Raw genomic sequence first — 12,388 nt, 5'->3', positions numbered from 1 at the left:
TATCATAAATTCAGTGCTTCTAATTTTTCATATCAATGATTAATTTTTCTTTGTTGGATTCTTTCGATTTACAAACATCACCTATAAAACCTCAATAGATTGTGTCAAATTGACAGCCTTTAAAATCTCAAAGAGAACATTTGAAGTCTGGTATGTTTTTGTGAGTTGTGCCCTACAAATGAACAAAATATTTGCCGGCAAATAACAAACTATAACAATTTCCACAATAATCCATTTCAATCTCATTGTAATGCAATTTCTTGTGTGTGTATATAAGCTATAACAGAAATTCAAATGCATATTGAACATGCTACATTTAAGCAATAGCATCATTCATACTAAGCTGCCGTAAATATCGATTCAAGATTATCCTTTGTTTTCTCAATTCATAGGAAAACATAAACGACATAACAATCGCATTTAAGGTCAAATTATAAAAGAGTTGTTCAATTGTAGCACAACTTCATCAGTCAAAGCCTCTAAAGGACCGACCACCACAATCCGAGAGGCCCGTCACACCGAAAATGAGTTTTCATAAGATTCTAGATCAAGAACTTCTCAATAGCATCCTACATTTCACAAATGGAAAAACAAAAGATGCAGATGCATAAGCAGATTCAGCCAAAAAGGGTGCAAAATATCATTAATTTTACAAGGTAACAAAAGTACCTTGAGTTGTTGTATTTGGGATTTCAATTGGCTTCATTCGTTTGTTGTGACAGAACAGGAAATTACTGGTCTTGTGACCCCACATGCTCGTCCAAGTGCTTGCTTTGAAGGAACAAATACATAGGGGACATTCTGCAAAAAATCAAATACAAAGTAAATTATTGTGCTCAAAATCTAGGTAATGAATCAAGGTGTTGTAGATAAGATTTTGCTTCTATGATGAACTACTTTAAATTAGAAGTCAATATGATGTGTTATAGGAATGCTTCCAAGCTCAAGAGTGGAAAACAATTTACATTAAACAAAGTGTATAACCTTAAGTCAAAGATGCTTCAAATTCACAGCTAGTGAGTACATCATTGATTTGAAGCAATAAAATCAGGCACCCTATAAGATAATTAGTCAAACCCTAAACCCAAAGCTAAATATTACAGCAGTGATACGACTAATTAAAACGTTAAAGTTAGGTTACAGAATAACTTATACAACAACCATAAGCACATCAACAACAAATACATATACCACTCATAAGTACTAAACAAAAGAGGAGAAAACTCCAAAACTGCTGAAGATCATATGTCTTCATACAGTCACCCAATTTGTAAATTACAGTTGAGTTTGGCAACTAGAAGCAAGTTTGCAGCTTGATATGGTAGTTTTTCCACATTATTACGTGAGGTACACAATTCAAATAGTGCAGGCAAAGCATAAACTTATATTATATCCCATCCAATCAAGCAATTTCAACCTGCCTAACTTTGCATCCACATAAATTTTAAAACAACTAAAATACCACTTAGCAATAACTTTCCTAGTGTAAGCTCACATATTAAACAAGAATTAAGCAATCAAAAAGTCTATACCAGAAAAACAAAAAGAAAAATATGCATATTCCATAGAACAATTACCTTATCTTCATCAAGCAAAGGAAGGTAGAGCAGAATCTCAAGGGGCTCAGTATCTGCATCCATCACAAAGAACTCTGAGATACCTCTGTTCAGGGTCTTGGTAGCTAAATCCCAAACAAATCCAATTAAAGAAGAAAAAGAAATGAAGAAGAAGATCAGGAGAAAGAAATATCGAAAACGATAACAATAATTACAATAAACGGAAAAAAATGGAAATGGGTATTGTTTACTAACCTTCATTAACTCCCTTTTTGAGCTGCTTGTAGTTTGCAGCTTGTTGTACAAGTGATAACTCCATAAAAATGTCATATTTGGGACCTTTTCACTTAAGTTATTGATTGACTAAGAGCCCATTTAGGAGCATATAGTTGCATGTGGTGAAATTATGTTTGTCGTGACATTTTATTTTGTAATCAGTGTTGCTTTATGGGGAAGGTGTTTTTCTGGTGATGTGCAGGATTTGGGAGCAAGGAAAAGCAAAAGGGAAATGTCGTGACATAAGGAGACTGCTGAGCAAAATGCAAATGCCGAACCAGTTGGCATTTCGAGAGCGATTAAAACGAGAGAAAAATAGTTTTAGTAAGAGCTAGCTGTCACGGCATAAAAAAATGCTTTATGCAATCAGCATTAAAGGAGGGGCCAATTACCATCTTTGCACCAAGTTTCACATAAAAGGAATGAACTTTAGGGTGCAAGTGTAATTTTAACACAAAACCCTAGGTTCATTCTCCCCTATAAATAGAAGATGAAGCCTGACTTTTTAAGGAGACTTGGAAATTTTTAGACAGCCGTCAAGAGCCTAAAAATTTGGAGAAAAAGTTCTCTGTCAATCCGATTTGCCGTGGCATTCCTCCGTTGACAGGCTAGAGGGAGTGGCGTTCTAGGCGTCAGAGAGGAGCTAGATCACTGGGATTGTTCGTGGTGGCCGAGGGAAGCTCTGGCAGTGCACGTCGAAGGCTTTTCCTCATTCTCTTTGCTCTTTGCTTTCGTTATTTATTATTTGGGTTGTAAGGAACGGATTAACTTGCTTTGTGCTTGTTTATTTCGAACCCCACCATGAACTAATCCTATTTGGTGGGAGTTTATTTTGGATATTTAAGATTTGCTTTAATGAATGATTGTTTTTCTATGTTATAATATGTTTTGCTTATGAATTTTAATGCCTTAAGGTTGTAGGAGCTATGAGAGTAGACATTCCTTAGGTGATTACTTAGTGTTCGAGAGAATGCCTAAGTAGCATATCCTTAGTATTCGAGAGAAACTAGGGAGGAACCACATAAGCAAGGGGTTCTAGATAGTAACTAGGCCTAATCCACCTTAGAGATAAGGCTAGGATTTCATTCGACTAAAAGGAGTTGTGCATGAGCGATAAGTTAAATGTTAATGCTGCCGCAAAAAGGTATTGCCGAGACATATCCTGTTATCTGGTCCAATAGGATCCCTGCAGTAGCTAACGCCAATCGGTTTTGCCAAGGCATCTTCAATCTGTCGAGTCCCTTAACTAGAGATAACATAGGGCACCCTTAGTAAACTCTGTCGGGCAGTTAAGGCATAGAAGTAAAACCATTCTGAGAAGTGGACTTAGATTTTCCTAGGTAACTCTCATCCATAGTAGCTTGTCGTGTGAGGAGTCTAAAGTTCTTATAAGCAAATCAAGTATTTACAGTTTATTTTGCCTTTACATTTTTATTTGATCGCACTACACACAATCCATTTTGCCACAACATATTCATTTGCTACCACATTGCCATCGTTCCATTTCCATATCATCCATTCATTTTGCCACAGCATCATCATTTGTATATACCATCTCTAACTTTACTTAGGTGACAGAGTAAAGTGTCGTGACAAACTTATTTGATTTCCCCCAATCCCTGTGGAGAACGATACTCACTCATCACTTTATTACTTGTTCGATTGTGTATACTTGCACACATATCCGCACCATTTATAGTACTCACAAACAACAGACAACAAGATCTAAAATCGTTGTTGTCAACTGAGCATTCGCTAGTGGGTATGCTTTGGGGTTCACAGATTCTCCAATCTGCAAAAAATATCAGCCAATTGTAAGGTATAATGCATAGATAAAACTACATGAGCTTAAAAAATAAGAGAGAACCATTACCATTTTTCTCTTGGAGAAAACTGAGGAAAATAATCTGAGAATAAGGGACAAGGTGTTTCCTCCAAACTACGCTCGGTCATAACCAAGAAGGATAAGTGTACTTTAGACAAGAGAACCGGGAATAAGTAAATATCTAAGAGAGATAGGGGTATAACATTCTCGGGAAAGTAAGAAGAAAAAAATCATTGTTGGTAAATTATTTTCCTGCACTTGGAAATGTAGTCCATCCAAACATGGGTATGTTTACCCGGGAAAAAAGATTACCAACAGGAATTAATATGACCTGAATCAAACAGGGCCTTATGGGTTTTTGATCGAATCAAGTTAAAAATTGCTAAATTATTTAAATCGAAGAGTAATTATTTAAAATATTTTCAAATAAAGTCATTCATAAAATTTAAGTCGAATTGAATTATTTAAGTATCTATTTAAATTTAATTGTAAATATTACAATATTATAATACTATTTAATTCTCATTTAAATGGTTTTCTATAATCATATGCAATACATATATTTTTTACCTTTTTTTAATATGTGATATACATACATCAAATAATAGATGGACTCGACTTAAACTTGAAAATTAATCTACTAATTACTAAAAATCTCAAGTTATTCAAGTTCTATTTTTAACTTAACTCGAATTTAATTTTTTTCAAATTGAATCAAAAAGATCAATTTTTCAAGTCGAGTTTTGCTCACCCTCAATGATTCTAACTCTTTTTTTTTTGTGAAAATTATAAAGTTCCTTTTGTTTTATAATTAAACGGTATAGTTAAAATATTTTTTTTTAAAATGATTAAAATAAATACTTAATCAAATATTAATGATATTTTTTAATATTATAATTATTTTTTATTTTGAATGGAATTCTAAATTTAAAATAAAAAAAATTGTAAGTTTGATTTTTGAAGTTGAAAAAGGAAAAGGAAAAGTCTAATGTCGAAAGATTTATTTAAGAAATTTCAATATCAGTCTATTAAATTTAGTTTAGTTGAATTTACCATTGATACAATATATAAAAGATGTGAAGTCGAATATATTTATATGCTTAATATTTTCTAATTTATGAGAAGCGATGAATCTAAGAAGTATAGATATTATATATTAAATTGCATTTCAAAAATTTGTTATATCAACCTTGTATTTGTTTTGATATAATAGTTTTTTTTACATATTTTGTATATAATAGTTTAAGATTGTGTTAAATCCATAATTTTATTAGGTTTTGTTTTGTAGAGTCTCATGACAATTAAAAGTTATAAAATAGTATTTCGACTATAAGATAATTTTTTGTTGAGTCCTTAGACTATTAAAACTTATAAAATGATCACTAGCTATTCATATGTTCCAAAATCATCATTTTTCGTTAAAAATTTGACGCTAGTCTAAGTTAGATGTCAATAAGATATGATAAAATTATATTTTAATGATGTCTACCGGCACCATCATTGCTTTCAAACACTGGCTCGCCAGCATAATGTTTCAATCATTAACTTGATGATATAATGTAAACTGAGATTTGATCCATAAAATACAACTAAAACAATTATGAGATTAACTTTTATTATATTACAATCAACAAGTTAACGTCTATCTCAGATGACTGTCAATTTTTTAAATAAAAATGATGAGTTTAGAATATATGAATAGTCGAGTAATTATTTTGTAACTTTCAATAGTCGAAAGACTTAATAAAATATCTTCTTATAGTCAAGAGACAATTTCGTAACTTTTAATATAATTGAAACACTATGTAATCTAATATTATTTGTGTATCTTATCCAATTTTATATTGAGCATGATTGGATCCTCCTCTCACATATAGGGATGGCAATAGGTCGGGTCGGGTCGGGTTTTTGGGCCACCCGACCCGACCCGAGAAGAAAGGGTTTTTCACCCGTGACCCGACTCGACCCGACGAAATTAAGGTTTCACCCGACCCGACCCGACCCGAATATATGACTTAGAAACCCGACCCGACCCGACCCGACCCGACCCGAAATAATAATAATAATAAATTTATTCAATGAAAACAGTGACTTAATTAAAAAAAATTATATATGGAGGGACATTATTGTAATTATCCCTAAATATATAGGATAAAATTATATATATTTTTCGGGTCGGGTAGGGTCGGATTTTTTTCACCCTAAACCCGACCCGACCCGAACAGTACATTTAAAAAAAACCCGACCCGAACCCGAACCCAAAATTTTTTTAAAAAAATTCGACCCGATCGAATCTGATCAGATCAAAACCCATCGAATTCAGGTTGAGTTGCCATCCCTACTCACATACTACAATTTAGATGAACCAACAGATAAAGAATGATTAATCAATTCCCTCCTCAAGATTTTCCGCGCCGGCGATTTTGGTATTGAATTGATAAAAGCAACTCGTCGGATCTTTTTGGATGGTGCAACCTGCAGATGTCAAAATCAACTTCTGCACTTGTAATCAAGCGAAATTTGCATTGTGGGCTCAAAATTTAAAATTAAAACATCTAAAAGAAATCTCATACTAATGACTAATATTAATATTTGATTATTATAAAATAATTAAATATTAACTACAGGAAATGCCAAATACATTTTAGGGTAAAGCATACAAATGGTCCATCGGCTATAGTGTGTTGCTTTGTTGAGTCTCCTAAGTATTAAAGTTTCAAAATGATCTTCTGACTATAAGAGGTTGTTTTGTTAAGTACCCGACTATTAAAAGTTACACAATGATTACCCGACTATTCATTTGTTCCAAAATCGTCATTTTCCGTTAAAAAATTGACGCCCTTCTGAGTTGGACGTTAACCTGCTGATTGAGATATGATAAAATCACATTTTAATAATGTCTACTAGCACCATTGTTGCTTTCAAGCTCTGTCTCGCTAGCATAATATTTAAAGCACTGGCTCAACGACATAATGTAAATGGAGATTCGATCCACAAAATATAGCTAAAACAATTATGGAGTCGAACTTTATCATATCTCATTCAACATGTTAACGTCCATCTCATACGACCTTCAATTTTAATGAAAAAGGACAAGTTTAGAACATATGAATAGTCGAGTGACCATTTTATAATTTTTAATAGTCGAAGGACTCAACATAGTAGTTCCCTATAATCAAGGGATCATTTTATAACTTTTAATAATCAGGAGACTCAACAAAGCAACACATTATAATTGAGGATCATATGTGTACTTTACCCTAAATTTTAATAATTAACACGCATCTTTTTCTAATCGATGGTGTTTTTTAATGTGTTTAACATTTAGAATAAATAATTATAAAACTTAAACACAAAAGTTTTTATGAATGCAGCATGTATCTAGTAATTTTTCCATAAAAATAAACCATTAAAGTGTCTTATACTACTATGAAATACAATACGTGAGATACAAGATGAACAAAAATCTTATTAGTAATAACAATTTCTAAACAAATATGCTAATTTTTTAATTAATATTAAACCTTTATTGCCCACCATAGGTTAACCACCACTCGCGTAGATCATGACCAGATCCTTGGTTTTCATAATCTCCCACGGCTGGCATCACACATCATTAAATTTTTAAAATGAAAATTTCTAATCATCATATTAATTTAGATTTTAGATAATATTTTTTTACTGTGGAAGGTGGATGGTCAAATTTTTAAAAATTTCTTTAAATTTACATTTAAATGCAAATAACGACCCTTCAAACAAATAGTCTCCATTCCTAACCAAGTCCATATAGGAGTGTAAATGAATCGAATTTGGACGAATAAAATTATGTTCATGTTCGTTTATTTATTTTTGAAGGTATTCATGTTCGATTTTTTGTTTGTTTAAATTTTTAATATCGTGTTCTTGTTCGTTTATTTATTTTTGAAGGTCTTCATGTTCGTCTATTTATTGTTCACGAACATATTCGTATAATGTTCGCGAACGTGTTCGTTTATATGTTCATAAATGTGTTCATTTGGCGTTCACGAACATGTTCGTTTATATGTTTAATTTTTAGTTTTACCATTTCATCTGTATGCTAAATAAAATGATAAAATTACACCACTAGTGAATAAACTCCTTAAAATTCACAGTTTAAATTTTATGTTTTATCATGTGTTGAATTTAGTCCTTATATTAACTTATATTTAAAATGTAAACAAAAATAAAAGGGAAAGCAGAACCGCCTAAACAAACTTGTTCATGAAAATAAATGAATGAGTCGATAAACAAGCTTATAAACGAGTTTGTTCGTGAACATAAACGAATCAAACACACTTTTGTTCGCATTCTTTCGTTTGTTAAATAAACATAAATTTTTTGTTCATACTTGTTTACTTAGCTTAACAAACAAAAATTATACGAACGATTCACGAACAGTTCACCGAATGCTCTGTTCATTTACACCCCCAAGTCCAGATGATCTTTAGATCCAAACTTTATTGGAAAAAAAGTTAATTACATAAATTATGATTTTTATTTTAAATTGATCCTTAAACTTTTGAACATTTTAGTTTCATCCTCAAACTATGATTCTCATTCTAAATGTCCTCAACCTTTTGAAAATTTTAATTTCATCTCAAAACTATAACCCTAATTCTAAATTGATCCCCAAACTTTTGAACATTTCAATTTCATCCCAAACCATCAATATATGCTAATGACATTCATTGTCAACAAAACCGTTAGACCAAGTTATATTATTATATGTTCTAAAAAATAGGTTATATTATATTGAAACTAACTACATATTGGAAAGAATTTGGGGGATAAAATTGGAAAATTCAAAAAAATTGGGAATAAATTTAGATTTAGGGTCATAATTTGGTGATGAAATTGAGTTTTTCAAAAGTTTGAGAACTAATTTAGGGATGAAACTAAAATATTTAAAATTACAAATCATTTTAAAATAAAATCATAGTTTAAGGATGCATAATGCAATTAATTCAAAAGAAAATAAAAATAATTTAATTTGAAATCATAAACAATTATCGACAATTGATTTTGTTGAGTAGTTTAGAGTGATTACAAAGTAGTATCTGTTTATAATCTTTATTAACTGCATTAACAACACACCTTCCGTACACAATTGTTCAATCTCAAAATCTTAAAGAAAAATAATATTTGGTTTAATTATTGAGGCCACCCAATAAACTTAATTGTAGATGATTTTAAGACAAATCAAACATGAACTAAATTGAATAACTATATATAATGAAAGTCATCGACAGCATCCAATCACCCGTGACTCAAAATCCAAGAAACATTGTTGAATAGAAGCAAAACAAAGCAATTTGGTATATATATATATTCTATAGTTTAGATTTTCCAGCGGATAGAGAATGATTAATCAGTTCCCTCCTCAAGATCTTCCCCGCCGGAGATTTTGGTATTGAATTTATAAAAGCAACTCGCCGGATCTTCTTGTACGGCGCCACCTACAAATGTTGAAAAATCCACTCTTCCATATCAGATTTGCCTAGAAAAGAACAAGAGAAATAGTTTGTGTTGTTTTGGAAACATACCTGTTTTGCAATGAAATCCATGACTTGTGCCTCTGTGATACTACTTCCAGGGTTCCTCACTACATACGCCATAGGAATCTGCCCTGCTTCTTCGTCCGGGTACCTGCTCTCGAATTTGAATCGAATCAATGTGAGAATTGTGACTCTACATCATATTATTACCTATATCGAGCATCATAGATTATATCGAAACGTATATTATCATTATCGTCATTCAGAAAAAGAAAAGAAGACATACGGAATCACAGCAGCATCAGCAATTTCAGGATGGGAAAGAAGTAAATGTTCCAATTCAGCTGGAGGGACCTGCAATCAGGTTTCGATACACTCATCAGTACGACTATATGATCTTTTAAGAATAAGAGTACGAGAATATGATCCTTTAAAAGATTATGAACATATCTATATAGATCGAGTAAGATACTCTCTAAAGCAATTCACTCACCTGATATGCTTTGTATTTGATCAATTCCTTCAATCTATCGACAATGTAGAGAAACCCTCGGAATCGAAATAACAATGTCGCCGGTTCTTAACCAGCCTTCGGAATCCAAGGTTTCTGCAGTTGCCTTCTCATCACCAACATACCCTACATTCACACCATAAAAGAAATAAGTTTTCATGAACTGAACTTCATGAAATGCCAAAGAGCAAAATATATGCGGTAAAAAAGAAATGTTGTTCTCCTTAAATACTCTCGGATTCGAGCAGTTTTATCTACACATATAGATGAATTTAGTCAAATCTAACTCTAATCAAAAAAGGAGTTTTAACAGTAATACATGAATGAGTCCCACCAGACCCAACTCTCTCACCATCATAACTAACGATTCTCTGCTCAAATCAAAAAAAGGTTCTGATGGGTAGGAAACTTTTGATTGAAAATTTGCCAAGAGATGATAGTTTCGACCACAAAAATTGGGTAACCACCAAAGCTGAAAAGGACAAAACCTAACAACCTAGTACAAGCCAGTACATTGCTTCAATTTGCAGGCACACACAAATTCTGGCAACACATTTATTCAGTTAAACAATATGTACCTAATAAAGTCAAATTATTTGCATTTAATTGTAAGCATAAAGTGCCAGATGATGAAGGCAAAAGAGTTATACCCTTCATAACTGTTGGCCCTCTCAACCAAAGCTCTCCTCTCTGCCCAGGAGGCAGTGCCTCACCAGTTTCAGGATCAACTATCTTGGCTTCCATATTTTCACCTAGACGGCCGACCGAACCGTACCGAGCTGCCTCCTCGGGCCCTATCACACGCGTTGCTCCTCCGGATGTCTCGGTCAACCCATATCCCTTAACACATCAAAACAACAATAACAATGCTATTAGCATTCACCTAAACTAGGGATAAGTAGCATAGATCAGTGCATTAGGACCATCACTTAACAAGCCAAGAAAAATTCATCATGTTAAAAAGATTATATTATTCGGATTCGAACATAAAATTCAAATAAAAATATGTATTAAGATGTAATTTTATATTCATATAAAAAATTACTAGGGATTAGTAGCATAGATTACTGCATAGGATCATAACCTAACAAGCCAAGAAAAGTTCATCATGTCAAAAGATTATATCATTCGAATTTGAATGTAAATTTTAAATACGATTATGTATTCAAATTTAGTTTTATATACATATGGGGAAAAAAACTAGGGATAAGTATGCATAGATTAGTGCATAGGACCATCACCTAACAAGGCAGGAAAAGTTCATCATGTGAAAAGATTATATTATTCGGATTCCCATGTAAATTTCAAATATGAACATATATTCAAATGTAATATTTTTCGGCCATCAACAGTTTTTCCTTGTTTGAATTCGTATTTCTTACTTGAATAAGTTCCACGGTGGGGAATTTCTCCTTGAACCGCTCAGTGACCTCCTTGCCAAGCGGAGCACCACCGGAGCCGAGCAGCAGAAGCGAGCTGAGGTCATACTTCTTAGTCACCTCCAATTTAATAAACGCCACTACAAGCGGGGGTGAGACTGGCATGAAAGTTACTTTGTACTTCTCAATGGCTCTCAACATTCCCTCAAAATCAAATCTCTCCATGAAAACCAATGTTTCTCCCAACGCAAACGCCCTCGCCAACATAAAGAACCCGAAAACGTGGAAAAAAGGCACCGTGAAAAACGATACCGGGTGCGGTTCGTCCGCTTCCTGGAAGGTGTATGGTATGTGATAATACCCGGCAATCAACGCGATTATGTTGAGGTGACTCAGCGTCACGCCTTTAACTCGCCCGATTGTCCCGGAAGAATAAAGGATCGCTGCCGTGTCGTGTTGATTCACCTCGACACTATCGAAGATGACGGTGTCGACATTGGGTTGAGTTAAGAAAGACTGGAAGTCGGGCGAGTCGAGGAGGACTGTTCCGTGTTTGAGAGATGGAAGCTTGGAAGACGTCTTCGAGGTAGCGAAGGCAATAACGGGTTTACTGAGTCGGACCTGGTGAGCGATTTCCGACTCGGAAGCGAGCGGGTTGGAGGGAGAGACAACGATTCCCAAAGCCATGAGAGCAAAGTAAAGCAAAGGGACGTGGAACGAAGGAGGAGAGAGGATAAAAGCGACATCTTTTTGCGAGAGTGAATAGTTTTTCTTCAAGGAGTAAGCGAGGGAATGGATTTGAGCGATGAATTGGGAGAAAGAAAGGGTTTGATCGTTAGTGGCATCGACAATGAAAGCGGTGTCGCCGGAGGAGGAGGAGGTGCGGAGGAGGGAGAGGGCATAACTAGGGAGAGAAAGAGGCTGAGAAAGTGGTGGAAGAGGGACGTGAGGTCGGAGAGAATGGAATGCTCTGGTTTGGGGACAGAAGCCGGTGTTGGGGTCCACTGTTTCCGCCATTGGTGGTGACGTTGTTGTCTGCTTCTTAGCTTTTTAAGTTTGTCGCCTATGCGATTGGAAGTTAGTTCTCAGTTTTCACTTTTCACCTTTCAGTTCGCTGACAAATATGAAATCTATGGGATCTCATCATTTTATAATACCCAGAAGTATTGCCAAATTATATTTCATGATTTGAGAATTTCATAAACTGTCGAATTAAATAAAAATTAATTAGTTTTTATCTAACATTTACTGTTAAATTTAATATTTTTTTAATAAATAAAAGTCAATTAAATAATTTCAATAATTTTATTTTACTTTCGCGATTT

The 12,388-nt window shown here is 33.7% G+C and overlaps 2 pseudogenes; both read right to left on the bottom strand.

Moving 5' to 3' along the window:
• Positions 1–392: 392 nt before the first annotated feature.
• Positions 393–3,714, bottom strand: LOC120151957 (annotated as a pseudogene).
• Positions 3,715–8,948: 5,234 nt separating this feature from the next.
• On the bottom strand, positions 8,949–12,080 carry LOC120151955 (annotated as a pseudogene).
• Between the last annotated feature and the right edge of the window lie 308 nt (positions 12,081–12,388).

Source organism: Hibiscus syriacus, unplaced genomic scaffold (assembly GCF_006381635.1).
Source record: "Hibiscus syriacus cultivar Baekdansim isolate YM2019G1 unplaced genomic scaffold, ASM638163v2 tig00111071_pilon, whole genome shotgun sequence".
NCBI classification, from domain to species: domain Eukaryota; kingdom Viridiplantae; phylum Streptophyta; class Magnoliopsida; order Malvales; family Malvaceae; genus Hibiscus; species Hibiscus syriacus.
The sequence above is the reverse complement of the archived record's forward strand: the minus strand, read 5'-3'. Positions and strand labels throughout refer to the sequence as shown.